At 40.5% G+C, this 18,165-nt stretch overlaps 1 protein-coding gene across 5 annotated transcripts in view; it reads left to right on the plus strand.

Moving 5' to 3' along the window:
* Positions 1 to 1,810: 1,810 nt before the first annotated feature.
* ZNF462 (zinc finger protein 462) overlaps positions 1,811 to 18,165 on the plus strand; it is a 96,262-nt gene continuing 79,907 nt past the window's right edge. For 2 of the 5 annotated variants that reach the window (XM_083817703.1, XM_083817701.1), the window contains exon 1: positions 1,811 to 2,434. The gene's annotated coding sequence lies outside the window, so the exon portion shown is untranslated. Of the gene's footprint in view, positions 2,435 to 2,784; positions 7,247 to 18,165 lie in introns of those variants that run through there. The other 3 variants (XM_083817699.1, XM_083817702.1, XM_083817705.1) reach the window with 3 other exon arrangements.

Here is an 18,165-nt window from a genome sequence, read left to right on the forward strand (position 1 = left end):
ATTTTCCTTTTTTTTTTTTTAATTTAAAATACAATGCTGAGAGACAAAGAGGTAAATTATCTGCCTCGGCGTTGATGGTACGTCAAAGATTGCAAAGCCCAGGCGCTCTCTTCCTGCGAAGAGGATGATTTATAGAAAATTGCAGGCAGAACACATGCACATTCTGGCAGCCTTAAAGACAGTCCCTCCCTTTTCCTTAATGTTCTTTTATCAGCTTCTTAGGAGGTGTCCGCTTCATTTGTCTGCATGAAACCAGTAGTCTTAGTAGGAATCCCCAGTTCTGATGTTTTTTCCCCTTTTTCTTAAGAAGGATTCTCTAAATCCAACAGTGCTCCTTCTGCCCAGATATTATCCTTCCTCCTATTTCTCACAGCACTTGTTTGGGGCGAGGGGGAGAGCGGGGGGGAGCGGAAAGAGGAGAGAGGAGGAGGGAGAAGATCTTTCTCCTGTTTAGTGATTAACTTGCACGGCTCAAAGAAAGAGAAGATTTAATAGGAGAGATCCTGGCTGTGTGCTTTGTATTTACAGCAGTCTTGCGGATGGGAAGACCGGAGACTGCATGGGTTTAATGTTTGACTAGTACCTGGGCGACCGATTTTTGTTATTTTATTTTATTGCTATCGTTAGAGTTTCTGCATTTGGTCTTCAGCTAAGCTGGGAGAGTTCAGACAATGAAGTCCTAGCATGCCTGACCTCTCCCAGAGCCAGTAAAATCTGGACTCCTTTAAGAAGATCATCTCAGCTTCACCACTCACACAAAACTTCCTCGGAGCTGGGGAGGGATCTCCCCCTTCACCCGAACCGGAGCTCTGTGGTTCTAGTCTCTCTTCCACCCATGCAAATTGCAGCGCTTGAGGGCTCGAGAAATCCCAGTTATGTTCCAATACCAGCCATGCCCTTGTGCTCAAATTGATTTTCCCTCACTCCCGTGCATTGATTTTATGAGTCTGCACATAACCCCTAATCCCCCCACTGCCCCCACCCCCAGTGTTAGGCATAACCCTAGAAAGAATCTGACCTGTTGTTGTAGAAAGAGTGGAGGGCTGGGGGGGAGGGGGGTCGAGCAAAAGAAGTAGCTAAGCACAATGCTTAATAGAACGAGGCTAAATATAAATGCAGACTACAGCAGCTTTGTCTTTGCTTGCTTGCCTTCATCACCAAGATACCTTTCTTTGTGAGCCTTGATCGTTTCTTTCCTCGGTTTTAAATAATCAGTCACAAAAGAGCAGACAACTAGGTGTTGGAAGGCATAAAAGTTATTTAAGTAGGATTATTTATTTTATTTTGCAGCCAAAAACGTTTCACCAATGTAGGAAGTGATTTTGGTGCTCGGTAGTACAAGCTCTCTTTTCTCCTAAATGCTTGTGAGAAATAAAAAACCTGGAGATGACTGTCTTTATTTCCGGGAGTAGACTTCAAAATACGTGCCAGAAATGGACAATTTGAGTCTCCTTTCTCCACATCAAATGCGAGCTGGAAGGGGGATTAAAAACCAACCACGTGGTAGATCTGGTTTTATACTTTGCAACCTCCAGCTCCATTTATGTTCTTTACCCTGCTCAGGGAAGATTAGCCTCTAGATGGATGTGTCTGAGGGATCACCTCAGGGGCAGATCTGCATGCAGAAACCGGTTTTTGCCATGGCTGGAAGAGAGCTATGACCTAGCATAGCGCTCCATCCGAGCGGCTCCCCCAGCATCGCAGGAGCTGCTGAGAGCTCCTGTGCAAGAAGCTTTGTGAAGGCAACAGCTTGGAAGGGGAAGCTCTTCAGATCTTTCCCCCTTCTTCTCCTCCTCCCTGGCCCGTGAGTGATTCAGTGTCCCAAACCTTAACTTTTTGTTACCACCTTCCTCCTCTTAATCTCCTTCATCTTCAACACCTCCTCCTCTATCACTACCATCTTCTTCTCCATCTGTCTGCCTCCTGGATCTCTCTCTTGTTTGCTTGCTTTCCCCCCTCCTCTTCCACCTCCCTCCTTCTCTTTCTTCTTGCCTTTTCCTTCTCTCTTTTCTTCTCTTTTCTTTCTCTTTTTCCTCCTCTTCCCCTACACGTTGTTGTTGTTTTTAGAAAGGATTCTTGCACCCCCTGGTGCTCTTGCGTTTTGTGTGGTAGGAGAGGAGATTGTCTTCTTTCTCTCTCTCCCTCTGGTTGCTCATTATTCAGAGAGAGACACAGAGGGTGAGTGAGAGAGAGAGAGAGAGACGGATATCTCAGGTCATCTGCAGCTGCAGCAAACCAGTGAAGGAGAGAGAGAGAGGGAGAGAGAGAGAGGGGGGGAAAAGCAGGGAAAGATGGCGATTCTCCATTGCTGAGACCTGGCAAGGAGCACATGAGACTCACAAAACAACTTCCACAACAATAACAAGAAGAAGAGCTAGGCAGAGAGGAAGAGGAGAGGAGACAGCAGCAAGAGCAGCAGTGCCGGGACGCTCCTGTAAGTTCTTGCAATTAAAACCCATCTCCGGTTTGGCATTGGAGAGATCATCTCTCATGTGTATATATATATCTTTTTGTTTGGTCTTCTCCGTCTTTCTTTCTTTCCACCACCTTCCTCTGAAATCCATTCATTCGGCCAACGGAGGAAGGAGGAAGAAAGAAAGGAAGAAAAAAAAAAAGAGAAGAGAGGGAGCGAGAGCGGGGTGTTTTGTTTGAGAGAAGTCTCTTGCATGGAGGAGGAGAAGAGGAGGAGGTGCTGGTGGTGGTGGTGGTGGTGGTGGTGGGAGGAGGAGGAAGGCGGTTAATTAATTTTTTGTTGTTGCATTAAAGGGGGGGGGGGGTATGGGGAGATAAGTGAGATATCAGTCGAGCTTTCGGGGTGGGGGTGCCCGTGTGGATATGTGTGTGTGTGCGAGGTCTGGATGGTGCTGTGCGTGTGGACTTGGATCAGAGACGGGAGAGACACGGAGGAGAGAAAAGCTCCGTGCTGGCACGACCCAGGCAATCGGGTGACCTCTTTCTTCCTTCCTTTCTTTCTCTCTTTCTTTCTTCCTTCCTTTCTTTCTTTCTCTCTCTCCCTCTCTTTCTCCCCCTCTTCCTCTCCTGCTCTTTCTCCTCGTCCCCTCTCGCTGCCCTCTCTCGCCGCTGGCGAGGCTGGTCCCTCACCCCGCCGCTGGTGCCCCCGCTGCCGCGCTCCTCCACTTGGGATGCGGGGGTCCCCGGCGGCGCCGGGGCTGGGGGGCTGGTGGTGCCCGCAGGAGGTTGCTTGGAGGAGGACAGCGTTCAGCTGGAGAGCAGGAGCCATTACACACGCTTCTGCTCTCCTTTGAGAGAAAGAGAGCGTGAAGGGAAGAAAGGAAAGGGAAGGAGCCCACTTCTTCTCGCTCACTTCTCCGATGTCCCTACCTTTAAACCAGGCAAGGGAGAAGGAGCTTTCTCCCCTGCCCCTTTCTCCACCACCCGGAGCAGCTTTCTCCCTATCTTTCCTTCTCTTTCCCTTTCTTTATCTCCCTGTCCTCCATTTGCAAGCTGTCTGCTTTGGTTCCAGTCCAGGCTCCACAACACAAAGCTTCTCCTCGCTCTCGCACACATGCACACACACAGTCTACAGGCTCTTTATGTCTTCTGGAGTAACCTTCTTCTACCCCCCCTGCGTCCTCTTAGCATTGTGGTTTCTATTCTCCACACAGAGATCCTCCTGGAGCTTCATGTAGTTGTGATCTGATAGGATTTCTCCCCGCCTCACATCCCTCTTTTGGGGGAGAAAAGGGAAAAGTTTCATTCGTTTTTCTGGTGTTTGGAAGGAGAAAGACCTTCAAGTTTGAGTGCTTTCTGCTGCTGCTTTTGTGTGTGTGTCTGTGGGGGTCTGTTTGTCTCATGAAGCTGCTTGCATGTCTAAGAGGAAGTGACTAGTTTGGCAGAGAGCTGTGATCTGAGTCAGGTAAGCCATGTCATGTTCTCTAGCTCCACCAGAAAATGGAGGAGAGAGAGAGTAGACAAAGCTGAGATGGGAAGTGCTCCTAACATCGTGGATGTGTCTCCATGTTTTGAAGCTTTGCTGGCAGAAGGTGGCTTAATCATGATTTTTTCCCCTAGGGTTTCTTCAGTTTTTTCAATGTACAACATTGTGATGGGTCTTCTCTCTGACTTCATGCTATCAGGAAATGAGGATTGGAGGAAATTGCTCAGATTCTCCTTCACACAGAGAAACACATCCTCAGGCTTTTTTGCTCTTATGCTTTCATGTGGAGGTCACCTTTCTAGACATTTTTCTTTGGTTAAAGACCACAGAATTTAGGAGGTTGATCAGTTGACCAAAGAATTGTGTATGTATGCTAATATTTATAGATTTTTGAAAGCATTTGGAGGTAAGTGCACACAGATTGAGGCTGCTCAGGTTCTTCCAGAGAATGTCATGAAATGTCATTTTTTTTTCTAGGTGATGCTGTTGATGCCTGATTTATGGGATTTTTAACTTCTGATTTTCAAGAGCATTCCTTCTTTTGGATTCATTTTATATTAAGATGGAATATTTCTCCCCACTCACTAGGTTGCATTAAAACGATACTGGCAAGCTTTTAGTAGGTTCCTCAGAGCATCATAAAATACACAATTTCTCTTGGAAAAAATGAAACAGTTTTCACAGCTGTCTTTTTTGGTGTCTTTAAAGGTTTTTTTTTTCTGAAAACTTATGGCAACATTCTTGTTATGATTTTAATGTAATTATGGAAACCTAAGATCTTTAAAGAGAGATAGCAGTTGAAAAGGAATTTGTGTGATTTTTTTTAGCCCACCTTTTAATCTGAAATCAGTTTCAGTAGTCTCAAACCAGGCCTCACTCTTTTCCCACCAATCTTGGTTTGCACATCAGATGCATAGTAGATGCAGTTCCTCAAAAAATTCAAACTACATGCTGAAATGCATGAGGTGGATACCAGGATGCAGTGCTACTGAGTTTGAATGCACTGCTCCATAGAAAGGTAGCATTCATATGTAGATTATTTTGAAGCATTTAAGAAGGAACTTGTTATATATGGGAGGTATATGTTATAGAATAGGAGACCAGTGAATCTGAAAACACACTCCCACATGGGCACCAAGAACAGAAAGATTTGATGACTGTAATCACTAAAGATGAACTTGGGATCCAGCTACTGCAAGGTTAAAATCAATGTCCTTGTTTCATTTTTCCTGTGGAATAAATTGTGTAGTGTATATACTCCAATATTATTGGAAAGTATACTGCATTATCAGCTGTGCATTTTGTTAGTGCTGGTTGCTGATAATGTCACACAAAGTACTGAGATACTGTGGTTATCTCCACCCTTCTGAAATGAAGCATTTTCAGAGGTGGGCCATGCAACATACCATTTCATGTATGTTTCATCTTACAGTTTGACAAAATAAGAAAGGAGGTTAACTATTTTTTTTCTTTTCTTTTCTTTTTTTTTTTCACCGATGTGATGTTCATTGATGCGCTTTACAATTTCTGTACAGGTCTAAATCAGCAGCCACTGAAGATAATAACAAAGTCCTCACTGACCTCTGCTGGTTGGGTCAGATCCTAAGTATCCATCCTCTCTATTAGGTATATTGTCTCCATAGGTATCTGATCGTGTTTCATAGTTTGAAATCATGAATTTGCTCTTACTTCTTGAGAAGTCAACTCAGTGTTTACACTACAACATGACCTGCAGATACATTGTTCATAAATGTGGCATGTGCAATACAAGAACAAGTTTAAGATTTAAGCTGGGGATCTTGATGGGAGGGCATCTTGCCCCTCTCCTGTGGTGACAGACACCCTAGGAAAAATAACATTTTTGCAATGGTTTGTATTGGAGAGTGGTGTTATTTGAATAGGTGTTTTCTCTACTATGAGACTGAAATATCTTTAGAGAAGAATATTCTCATTAATGATGTTCCTTGTTCTAGTCTGCCCAGACTGAATTTCACCTTACTGTTAGAAGACTAGCTGAGTGACTTTTATTTTTTAAAACAAAAAAGCAAAAAATGAAACAAAAGGCTTTCAGGGGATCTAGAATGATAATTTTAATTCAAGAGATAGTGGTGACCAGTATGTTTCTTGTCATCAGACACAAATTTCTTCATTCAGATATTGGATTTCAATTGCTTTTGATTTATGAGCACCCACAGTTTGTCCATGGTGCAAGATCTATCAGAAACTGCATTCATAGCTTATTGTTCAGTATATAAACTAGCTTTTCTTAATCACTTTTCTCAACCCCACTAGACATAACCTAAGGACCACTGCTTTAAAAATATTTAAACAAATATTTGATTTCCTTATTCCTTTTTTATAGGTTAATAATGAACTACATTCTGGAGAAACTTAAAACATCATGTTTATAATTTCTTTTCATTGGTTTTAAAAATAATTTTGATACAGGAGGAAAACTAAAAATGTGTTGTATATGCCCAGGCAGTGAGGAATATGAGTACACAATTGGATGCTGGAAATGGAAAACTGCAAACACAAGTGGAAAAAAAGATGGTCATTTTAATTTAGTAAAGTTTATAACAAATTTTGCAGTGTTGTGAACTTTGATTTAAAGGAGAATTGACTTTTAGGAAGACATGAGTAATTAAAGAGTTGATAAGTATTGGAGAAGAACTGCCTTCAACATAGATGTCTGGACATCTGGCAGATGTTACTGTGGGCCCCAAAGAATGGAAAAGTTTAATTTTAGTCTTAGAAAGGAAATGTGAAGAGCTAAAATCTTATAATAGTACAGGTTACAGTTTGAGGAAGGTTACTTCAGAAGAGCCCAAAGATGCCTCCTGAAATTTGGAATTCCAAGAAACAGGTGTAAATGAGTTTTTCCTGTGTGTTTTCCTATGATTCCAAACAACATGTGGAGTTACAGTATAAATTGAGATTGCTCTATTTTTGCTCTAACACTTTCTCTGCATGTTGTTGTGGATAATTACTTAAACTGAGCAGAACACTACTTTGAGCTTCATAATAGGGCAATATGAGTAAATGAATACTACATAGCTTTTCAATAATTTCACAGATATAAGTCCTTTTTCTGCAGTTTCCTACTTCATTTACTCACATTGCCCTATTATGAAGCTAACACTAACCAAACCTAGCAATGAAACCTGTAGAAGAATAATTATCAAAAAAAAATAATCTTAACAACAACAAAAAAACACTACAACAAAAAATGAACTGAAATACTGAAAAGGATGTTTGGAAGAAGCACAATGGTAAAGGAAGGGAGATACTCTTCTGACAGATCAGGAAAGGCCCATGAAGACCCATATCGTCTTTGAGTCATTTCAGGTACTATGTTTCCCTATATGTTGTACTTTGGTATATTTTCAATGTACTGTAGCAGAAAATAATATAAATGTTCTTTTTTTTTCCTTTTTTTTTTTCCCTTAATCTTTGTTTTGAACTGAAATCCTGTCTTTCATGAACTTGTTCCAGAGGAAAAAGGTCTGCTGTTACTATCAGCTATATGATTTACTTAACACTTAAAGGATGTGATCACGTATGAAGTTCTAATTGCTGGCTTTAGTAAAATCTTTAACTTCATCAAGTTAAATGTTTGCTATCTTTTCAAACAGTTGCTTCCTTCTAGAGTGCTAACTAATCAAGCAGTCTCTCTGAAAGGGCTTGTTTAATGGAAATCTTTCGGGTAGCATTAAGATATAATACGGGCCCATAGCACATGACACAATGAAGTATTAATTGAGGAGGGGATGAGAACTGCCACCTTACTCTTCAGGGAATGAAAGTGAGGGCAATTTTGAAGAGAAGTAAGGAGAATGATAAGAATTAAAGTTGCTTAAATATCTGTTAAACTGCAGAAACTTAAGTTCCTCAGAGACAGGAACTCAAAATTTTTAAAGAAAGAGATGCTGGAGAAGGTGGTGTGATGTAAGTCTTCTGCTGCTGGCAGAGACACAGTTAACATTGTAAATGGTTGAACTTCAGCATGGCACTTCTCCAAATGAGTTGACTGTTGAAAATAAAATGTTCCAGAAGAACTGGGAGAACAGGAAAGAAGTTAAAATAGCATGGCTTGTATGCCAGTGCTGAAAGAAGAAAAGGGGGGAGGAAGGGAGATAGCTCAACTTATGATAATTATCTTGTTGGTTGTAGTGAAAAGGCTCTAGCAGAAGTTTCCAAACGAGGGGACTAGATTTAATGCAATCTTAATTTATGTCCTGAGTTCTGGAAGTATTAGTCTACTTTCAGCATGTGTTTGGGAAGTTGAACACATGCGTAAATAAAAAGTCATATGAGATTGTTTTAGGGTTTGTTCCATTTTGTTCTTTTAACTTTGGAAACAATACCAAAGATCTAAAGTCTGACACTTATCTCTTGGGTTTTATGAAGCTGTGCCAGATGTTGCAGTACAAACACAACTCTGGAGGGTTTTGAAAGAGGGGATGAGATGGGGAAAGGGAAACCTTTATTTAGGGAAATCTTTAAATTCTGGTGTCTGATATTTGAAATACTCAGGCTTATGTACAACTTTTTTTTTTTTTTTCCTGTGTTCTCTTCATCTCTTACTGATTGAATATCTTGGTGCAGTTGCTTTGTTCAGCTTGAGTCAGTATCTGTTACTGCAGTCATCTCAAAATATCCTTGCTTAACCACTGATTGAAGGAGCTTTCCTTTTAGCAGTGTTTGGAAAAGAACCTTTCCTACACTCTTGGTTGTGATTGGTTTGTAGTCATTTTTTGAGACACAATGATTATCAGAACATGAGTCCCAGATTTAGCGGTAATACTATACCTTTCATTTCCTCTTGATCTTCACCTCTTTGTTTTTGACTAGCTCTTTTTTTTTTTTTTTTTTTTTTTTTAAATTTTTGGAAGTAATGATGGACCTCCATAGCTGCTGTCTGTGGGGAATACAGTGAGTTTTTGGCTGGGGCTAGAAGCAGTTCTGTGGGTAGAAGATCGTAGGATCCCTCAAGAAAAACAATCAATTTGGTAATTTAAAGAAGATGGAAATGAGACATCTGAGGATGTGCAGTCATTGTTCTTGACTGGAGTCAAACACAGTCTCTTTAAGAATACATTTAATAATGTCAGCATAAGGAGCTGTAGGCACAGCGTCAATGTCATGAGCGATTAGGAAGGACTTACTGAGAGCTTATCAGGGCAGCAATCATTGCAAGGCCACTGTGTTGAGGACAAATAATTCTGAGAGAACACTTTATTCACTGGACTATGGTTAGTTTTTCACTAGTTAAATTAAGAAATTAGTTGAAGTGTGTAGCTTGTTTTTTTGTGGTGGAAGATAAAAAAATCTAATTGGGAATGTGCAGAAAATTGAAGTTATTTTACACCTTTGGGAGAGAAGAAGCTAGATGCTTGTATTGTATGCCAGGAAAATGCAATTAATAATTTGCTGTTCATTTACATAATGGGTGGTTAGCAGCACTGGACAGTGTATTTGAAGCACTTTTTTTACAGGTATAGCCTCTGTGATGACCTGAAGATTAAGAAAGGGGATGTTCAGCACTGGCATTACTGTTGCTATTAAAAAGCTCTGGAAAGGGCCCTGAGAACCCCAGCTGCCGTTGTGGTGGAGGAAGTCAGGCCTTCAAAGGATACAAGGATTAGAGTGTCAGGAAAAGTAAATGGTAGCATCAGCACAAGTAGAAAATAGGCATAGCTATTCAGCAAACAGAAAAGTAGGCTAAGGCATGCCATAATTATGTGTAGTGGAAACTTGCTGCTAATAGAGCAATTGCGTGGGGTAGAGAGGCAGGAGAATGATTTTTCAAGACAAAACAAAGCAGACATTGCAGAGAATGATATAGGAAGACTGAGGATTCAGTGTGCTCGTGATAATGTGAAAGAGAAGACTTTGTTTTGAAAGATGCTAAAAATGGAATCTTCTGATGTACATGTGGTCACTGTTTCCGTGGCCTTGTAGGACAATAGGGGCTTCTTTGCACTGCCCGAATGAGCAAACTCTTCCTTCCCGCTTGCAGCTCTTAAGGTTCAAATAGTGCTGCTTCAGGGTGATAGCAGTAGTTGTGGAAAGAAAGCATCACAGGATATTCTTTTGGGGAAGAAGATGGGTCATACCGTATTGGTCTGTTGTCATGCAAACATTTCAAGATCTGATAGCTACGTATCACAAGAGCCAGGCAAATTCATCCCTGTCACACATTATCCCTAGATCTTTCATTGCTGTCAAAGAAAAGAGCAGAATGGGTGAATGTGACACCCAGAACCAGAGTTCCAGCAGCCTATACTTTGAGTTTCTCCTGATTTATCAAATAAACAGAGTAACCAAGGTAAGACTACATGTGCTGGAAAATTTGGGTTCAGCATGAGTTTGACATTCCGGGTGGTGCATTCTTAACCAACTGGGTTGACTTGGTGAAGATTTAAATAAATGTCTAGCTGAGATAGGGATCATTAATAAAGGGTCTGAATGCCAGAATGTGGCCTAAATGCCAGAATTCAGCTGTCTGATGATAATAAAACTTTTTTTTTTTTCCCCTCTTCCCTCTTGTTGATGTTAAATTGACAGCTCACATTGTTCCATATTTCCTATGTCAGGTTGTGCAGAAATTTTAGATGGATTGGTGAAGGTAGTTTTTAACACAGACAGTTAGTTCCCTTCCCTTCCCTTCCCTTCCCTTCCCTTCCCTTCCCTTCCCTTCCCTTCCCTTCCCTTCCCTTCCCTTCCCTTCCCTTCCCTTCCCTTCCCTTCCCTTCCCTTCCCTTCCCTTCCCTTCCCTTCCCTTCCCTTCCCTTCCCTTCCCTTCCCTTCCCTTCCCTTCCCTTCCCTTCCCTTCCCTTCCCTTCCCTTCCCTTCCCTTCCCTTCCCTTCCCTTCCCTTCCCTTCCCTTCCCTTCCCTTCCCTTCCCTTCCCTTCCCTTCCCTTCCCTTCCCTTCCCTTCCCTTCCCTTCCCTTCCCTTCCCTTCCCTTCCCTTCCCTTCCCTTCCCTTCCCTTCCCTTCCCTTCCCTTCCCTTCCCTTCTCTAGTTTTCCCACAGAAAACCTGTATTGAGCAAACTTTTTCTGCAGAGAACTTAGGTCCCTGAACATTTGTTTGTTTTCACTAAAAATTGGATTCTTAGGTGTAGTCAGACTCAACTAGATTTGTGGGTAAGAGGGTGTTTATAACATGATTTTCAGCATTTCTGACCAAACACTGAGGAGACCAAAGAACTAGTGGCCAGCTCTGGAAATCTTGCTGTTAATTTTTTGACTTCCTTAAACAATCCATTCCTCTATTCAGTGAAATAGCCATAAATAAAATATAATGGGGATATTGGAAATTAAGACCTTGGTGCTAGATTTTTTGCAGTCAGTTGAAACAAAACCATGTGTACATAGGAAAAGAAAAGGTTCCTTTTGGGAGTGGTTCTGGTGAGTGAGATTGGACCAGATCTCTTCTGTTTGCAAACACTTGGAGATGGCCACTGGAGGTATCTGCCACTTTTCATCTATGTCATTGCTCTCATTCTGACTGATCATTTTTTCTCAGATATGTTACTACTTGTGGTGAGTATGGAAGAGGCTAACTATGTATACAGCATCTACTTAGCTTTAGTTGTTAATGTATTAAAGTCTGGGAAGGAAATGGCCATGAGGAGTCATCATGTTTCGTATGTTGTGTGGCAAGTGGTACTGTCAGAAACATAAATAAATGTCAATAAATCATTTCAAATTTGTTCATATCTCTTTATTTGGTTGGAAGCTCTGATCATGCATTTCAGTTTTTCTCTTCCTTGACTGCATCTGGGTGGCTTTGGCTGCAAGATATAGGACCTCCAGCACTGGTAGGCCCTGAAACTGTGCTTCTAGCGTGCCCAGCTGAATAACTTGACGAGTGTAAAAATGTTAACAAATGGATGATGGAAAACTGAGCATAGCCAGGCAGCTCTCAACCTTGTTAATTAGCTTCCTGACTGCTGAATTCTCTCTGCCTTCTCACATGGCTGTAACTTGCAGCCTTGCAAGAAAGGGTTTGGGTTCCTGGCCAGGAGCACATACTGAAAGTTGAATTCATGTAACTTGAAGTCAGTCTGGACTGGTTCTTTTTGGTCTAATTGACCTTTTATCTTTGGTGGGGGAGGGCAGTGGGGAGAAAGCATATCAGCTTTCAACTGTGTCAGGTCATATAGAGGTCAAGTTCTCTTGTCTGTGATCAAGCATATGGTGTAAAACAGCCCTGTGCATGATAGCACCAGGGCCTGGGGAGAGGAGAACCTTATCGGGCCTTCAGGAGGTAAATATGACTGAAGGCCGTTGTGTGAATCAGCATGTATAATGGCTCTCCACTTGGGGGTTGCAGGATTTATGTTTTTAACTCTTTGGTGGTTCTGGCCCCTGGTGTGTTTCTACTCTGCTAGGTTGAGAAGAAGCTGTTGTTTCTCAAGAGCATGCAGATTTCTCCTGCCAGGTTATCCATGCATGTGAGAGACTTTCTGAAACCCCTGGCTCCAAGGGCATAACTGTATTATTCACTGAAGCTGCTGAAAAAGTGAGTCAATATATTCTGGGTCTCTCAGCTGCATGAATAAATGAGTAAATCTGAATTATTTTTAAATGATCAGATTACAGAGGTGATAAACTACAAAGATTTTTCCATTCAACTCCCTCTCCACAAATGCAGTGCTCTCCTTCCACGGTGGAGCAGGAGGCAATACAAGATTTTCAGTGTGTTTTGTTCCCAAGAAACCACATAAAAACTGTTAAGGTCCCTCTCAGAAAATGTTTTTGAGACCAAAAGCCTTGAGTCAGGAGTTGCTTGGCAGGATGACAGGCAGGTTGACCAAGGGTTGCATGTGGTGTTCTCTTGCAAAATGAACATGAAATCCTCATTGCCCTCCATGTTGCTTCAGTGCTTCCACAGGTTCACCCATGCTACTTCAGTGGTGTACAGGAATATAATTTGCTTGCTGGTGTTATGGTCTTATCTCTGAAGATATTTATTTTAAGAATTCATGTCTACATAGGTTTGTTAATACTGTACTGTAATATCAGATGGGTTGCTGAGACCTCAAGAGGGTGAGCAATCTATTTTTAGTGTGTTTGAAGGGTAGATGATGTTTCAGGTTGTGGAATGACTTTCTGGGGGGCCTGTTACCATACACTGAAGTTTTGTATGACATGGCAGTGGAGGCCAGTCATATGATGATGAGGTAGTAACTTAAATGGGACATAAAAAAAAATCCTTCTCATTGGGGAAATTTTAAAGATAGATGGAGCTAAAATGCTATACAGTCTATTCTTATGCTTGTTTCCTTGATATGCTGAAAACATCTAATCCTCTTTACAGGTGAAATAAGCAGCCTGCTTATGAGCTGAAGGCAATGCCTGCTGATCTGTTGACATCCAGATTGGAGGGTTATTCATGTCTAAGTAAGAATTTTAATAATAAATGACCAAAAGACTATTTAGTTGCCCAAGTGGCACAAAGAAGATGGCTTATGATCTCCTTCCACATCAGAAGTTAGTCACATGTGGGAAGCTGGACACTAGTAGTGCTGTCCTATTTAAACATATCTGAGATCCCAGCCCTAGAGAGACTGGAGCTCTAGGCTGAGAAGTCTGCCTCTGATAAATGTCTGCTTGCAGCAATCTGAATAGTGACTCCAGCCTTGCTTTGGAAGCACTGCACTGTAGTGGTAGCCCTGGAGAACCTATTTTAATGATTTATTATTGTTAGATTTTAAGTGAATTGGCTTCCTATTTGAAGGCACTAAAACTGCAACTTCTACAAGATTCTTCTTACATTCCTGGGATTTTGTTTTGTGTGCAGACATTTATGTGTTATTTATTTATTTAATAAATCCTCACTACCACTGTTACGAACATTAACAAAATGTTTTTTAATAGGTCAGACCTCATCTCCCATTGTATTTTGTTGTTACTGCAGTACATTTGGCAGATAATACAAGATGAGGGCTAAAGTCCTTATCCTGTAAAAGCTTATTCATTTGAATAGTCCCTGTGATATGACTTTGAGTTTGACTGCAGCTACTCCTGTTGAGTACGCATTTAAAGATCAAATCCTTAACTACATGGACTAATTCTTTTGGAGTTTTCAGGGAGGTATTTGGAAATTGCATCTTAAATAGAAGATGCCTTCAGCTTTCAACAGCTACCACCTACATACACGAGATGTTCATTTGTGATTGCATGTGATGGCATGGTTGTAGCTGGTTTGCAACAGCCAATGGGAACTAATGCTGTAGATAATTCTTTCACTTTCATTCATGTGCTCCTTTTCTTTCATTCTCACTCTTTGTATTTTGACAGGGGGAGCATGTGTGTTACAAATACCTCAAGTTTGACTTCAACTAATGCTGGCATGTCCCTGAAATATGATTTTATATGAGTTTAAGGGTGTTCAACTGGGAACATTCATGTTTCTTTGTTGCCTCTAGATGATCTTCAAGCATTTTGGAGCCACGTCACTAACTGTGGTGTTTTTGGAAGCCATGACTTTTCACACTTTTTTTGCCATTAAGAGAATGGTTTGAATAGACACTGGCATGGTAAATTCCTGTTCAAGACAGAGGTGCTTTGGATCAGGGAAAATGTAACCTAGACCATTTTACAATGATAGGAGTGTGTAAATTTGCATATGTGTATATAATAGAAGTTGCTATCCATGTGTTCATGCTACTATGGTACTTCATCTGGCAGATCATTTAAATATTTACTCCAAAAGATCTTGTTCTCTGTTGGTGTGAAGCAGCACTTCCAGTTATTTTTAGGTCATTTTCATCTTAGCAACCCTGTTGGAGATAAACCAGACACAAGTGCTATAAAGTGTCCCTGCGTTTTGGTAGAAATTAATAAAATAAAGTTTAATGGTTTGGTCCCAAGGGGAGAACAGACCATCTGGTTAACAGAAGGTTCAGCCAAGTAATACAGTGCTGAGAGTACCACAAACCAACCCAGAATATCTGGTAATGTGTCCAGTTGCTGAATGTATTAAGCACTGAAATGGTGCTTTCAGATCTGCAGAGCCAGCAGTTCTGTTACCACTGCTGTGACGCAGGAGATAATTCTGTTGGGCAAGCATCAGCATGGGGGTGGATCTACAGTACAGGATGTGTAATGTCAACATGAAGCATGGGAGCTGGCAGTAAGAAGGAAAGCAGCCATTTCATGCCAGCGCAGGAAGCCTAAATAGATTTTTCCCTCTGCATCTTGTCCTTTTATGCTGCTTTCATACTTGGTATTAAACACTTACCTTCTGCTTTGTCATCTGAAAACTTCAGTCCAGCAGGGTTTCATTTCCTTTTGAAATTCTTTTTTTCTTCTTTTTTAAATTGTTATTACCAATTTTTTTTTTTTTTTTTACAAGTGAAGTGCCCTCCAAAAGCATGTCTGATGGATTTTAAAAGGGGTTAGGGGGAGGCTGAAGGGCTAAGCAGATCTGGAGAAAGAGAAGAGTTCAATCATGTGAAAGTTCTGAGCTTCAGCTGAAGTTTCATTGTAGATCCTTTTGGCTTTAGTGCAGAGACAGTTTGTTCAAAAGCTGTAACCATTTAAGAACATTGTACTGCAGCTGTGAAATGCAGAAAGGTACAAAATACTGCAAGTGATACTGCATAGTCTTTGAAACTGTAATTACTAAGAAACTGCAGAAAGCCATTGTAATTGTTTCTGCTTTCTTTTAAGCAGGAATGTCCTATTAGATTTTTTTTTTTCCTATTTGATTAAGGCTAGTGCCAAATTACTTTGACACCATTTTTTTAAGTGCCAAATACCGTTACATGACTATCTAAATCTGGGGCTGGGGGGGGGGGGAGCAAAACAAAACAACAACAACAAAAAACTTATAAATAAGCTTTTCAGGCATTCTGTGAACTTTTAAATCTTAAAAAATGTAGTGATTTGTCTTCTGTATGCTCAGTCATGGATAGGTCTCCTGTTTTCGTTTGTTCTTGTTTGTTTGTTTTTGTTGTTGTCATTTTAATGTCCCTCTCCCCAATGTTTGGAGACATCTTCTTCTAACTGCAGCCTGGGAAGCTCTAGAATAGCAGAACTTGCTTCCTGATGGGCATGGCAGAGCCCTACTTCATAATCAGAGCTCTCATGATTTCTCTTGCTTGTTCAGCAGGATTTTCAAAGAATGATTTTACAGCTTCTCTTGAATGAATCCTTGTCTTAGATGCTGTTCTGTGGTAGCCCTGCAAAGGTATGACTTTCTTCATACGTTCCTAAGAACTGGAGTGGGAGTGTGGTAGTAGTCAACCCACAGGTATGTTTTCCCAGTTGTAATTTGGTGATGGGAGGAGGGGATGCATATAAAACAAGTCTGTATGTGAAGACTGTTTGTTCTGTTCTGCAGTAACTTCATCCTTACACAGTCCTCCTTGCTCCATTGGCCCCATTCAGCAGATTTTTTGGTTGAAACTATGGAGGACTAGCACTTCTCCATAGTGTACTTGGAAATAAATATCACTGAAAAATTAGGTGAAACTTGAACACCATCTCAGGCAGAACTTTTTCTTGGTTACGTAGATAACTCCATGTATGGTAGCTGTTTGAGCATTAGAAGTATCAAGGATACAGTCAAATCAATAGGCTTCTTCTTCTAAGATATAGTTACTGTGTACATATAATTTCTTTTGCAGGTTTTATTTTCTGGAAGTTGGAAATTTTATGGCTTTTTCAGTGTGTTGAACAGTTTCTAGTGCACACTGGAGAGAATGTTCATCAGAAGTGTTTCTTCATATGCAAATGAATAAGGCTTCTAAATTTTGTCTGTACCTTTTCTTGCTCAAACTAGAACATCTCTATACTGCAAAGAAAATACAGGGTCCTTCACTTTTTCATACCCAAAAAGGTGCTACTTGCTGAAGATAGTTTATTATAAATAACTGCTAAGATGATAATCTCACCACAGCATGCTTGGCAGTCTTCCACTGAGTTAGCCTGTTTCAGTAAGGAGCTGTCGCTTAAGATACAAAGCAATCTGCAGGGACATATGATCACACACACTGACTGTTTTCTCTGTCATCATGGATGCCTTATCATTTCCTGTGTCTGATAACTAGGAACTGGAATTGTTATCTGGTTCTAGCAAGCTCTAGCACCAGAAAGATGGACTTGAGTTCCCATCTCATAAACATGAGGTGACAGAGAAGTTCTCAGTTTTGAAAACACTGGTTCGAGAACATTTGTAGGACATGTTTTTTTTTTGTTGTTGTTGTTTGTTTGTTTGTTTGTTTTTTTTGGTGCCACAAGTGTAGACATCAAACTCTTGGTTTGTAGAAGTTCACAACAGATTTTCCTGTTAGAAGCGTTGGTGAAACGTGCCTACAACTAGCAATGAAAATGTAGAGACAGTTTTTGTTGTTGTTTTGATTTATTGGAGGTAAGTATTGACTTTGAGATCTTAGAATTTTTGTTTGTAAATATTCAAATGAAGGACTACAGTAGGAAGACATAAGGGACTATCCATTATTTTCTGAGAGTATCAGAAGAATAATAATATCTTTATAGGTTCAGTGTCAAGATTTGATTGTAGTCACACAGCTTGATGGTGGCTTATTTTTATTTTAAAATTTAATACTTCTTTTTGGTACATCGCTGTTGACTTATGTTGTTGCAACAGTTATTTGATGGATATCATTGACTGTTCTATGCAAAACAAGTAGAGTGATGGCAAATTTTGTGTTTTATTTATTTAGAAACAATTTGATTGGGCCACCTCTACTGCTCTGTTAGCAGTACAGTGTGAATCAGAACTTTGACTAATCTCTGCATTATTTATGGATTTTATTCCTTGACACCCGATGCTTTTCAGAGACCTAAAAACTTACACTTCAAGCATATGTTTCTTCGATTGTTTAAAAATATAGAAAGTGATCTTCAGTTGAAGCAATTGATAAGACTGAGATGGAACAAATGAAGGTACTAACCATGATGATATTTTTTTTTTCTCTCTGATTTGACAGACCATGTTAAATACTGTTTGTATCTCTAAAAGAACAAGGGAAAACCAGAACATGAAACATTTAGTGAGACACTGAGTTTCCAGCCTTAATAACAGTCCTTTTTTGCAAGCCAGACAAGTGACTCTCATCTGGGAAGTAATTTGACCTCTTCTGATAGGAAAGCATGGAAAGAGGCAGAGAGATGTAAGGTTCTTTATCGAGTGATGGTATCCCACCACACAAGCTCTACAAAGGCAAATTTATGTGTTCTTTCCTGAAATTGTGGGAGTAGATTAATGATTGAATGGGTTCTGCT

Source organism: Anser anser (genome assembly GCF_964211835.1).
Source record: "Anser anser genome assembly, chromosome: Z".
Lineage (NCBI taxonomy): Eukaryota > Metazoa > Chordata > Aves > Anseriformes > Anatidae > Anser > Anser anser.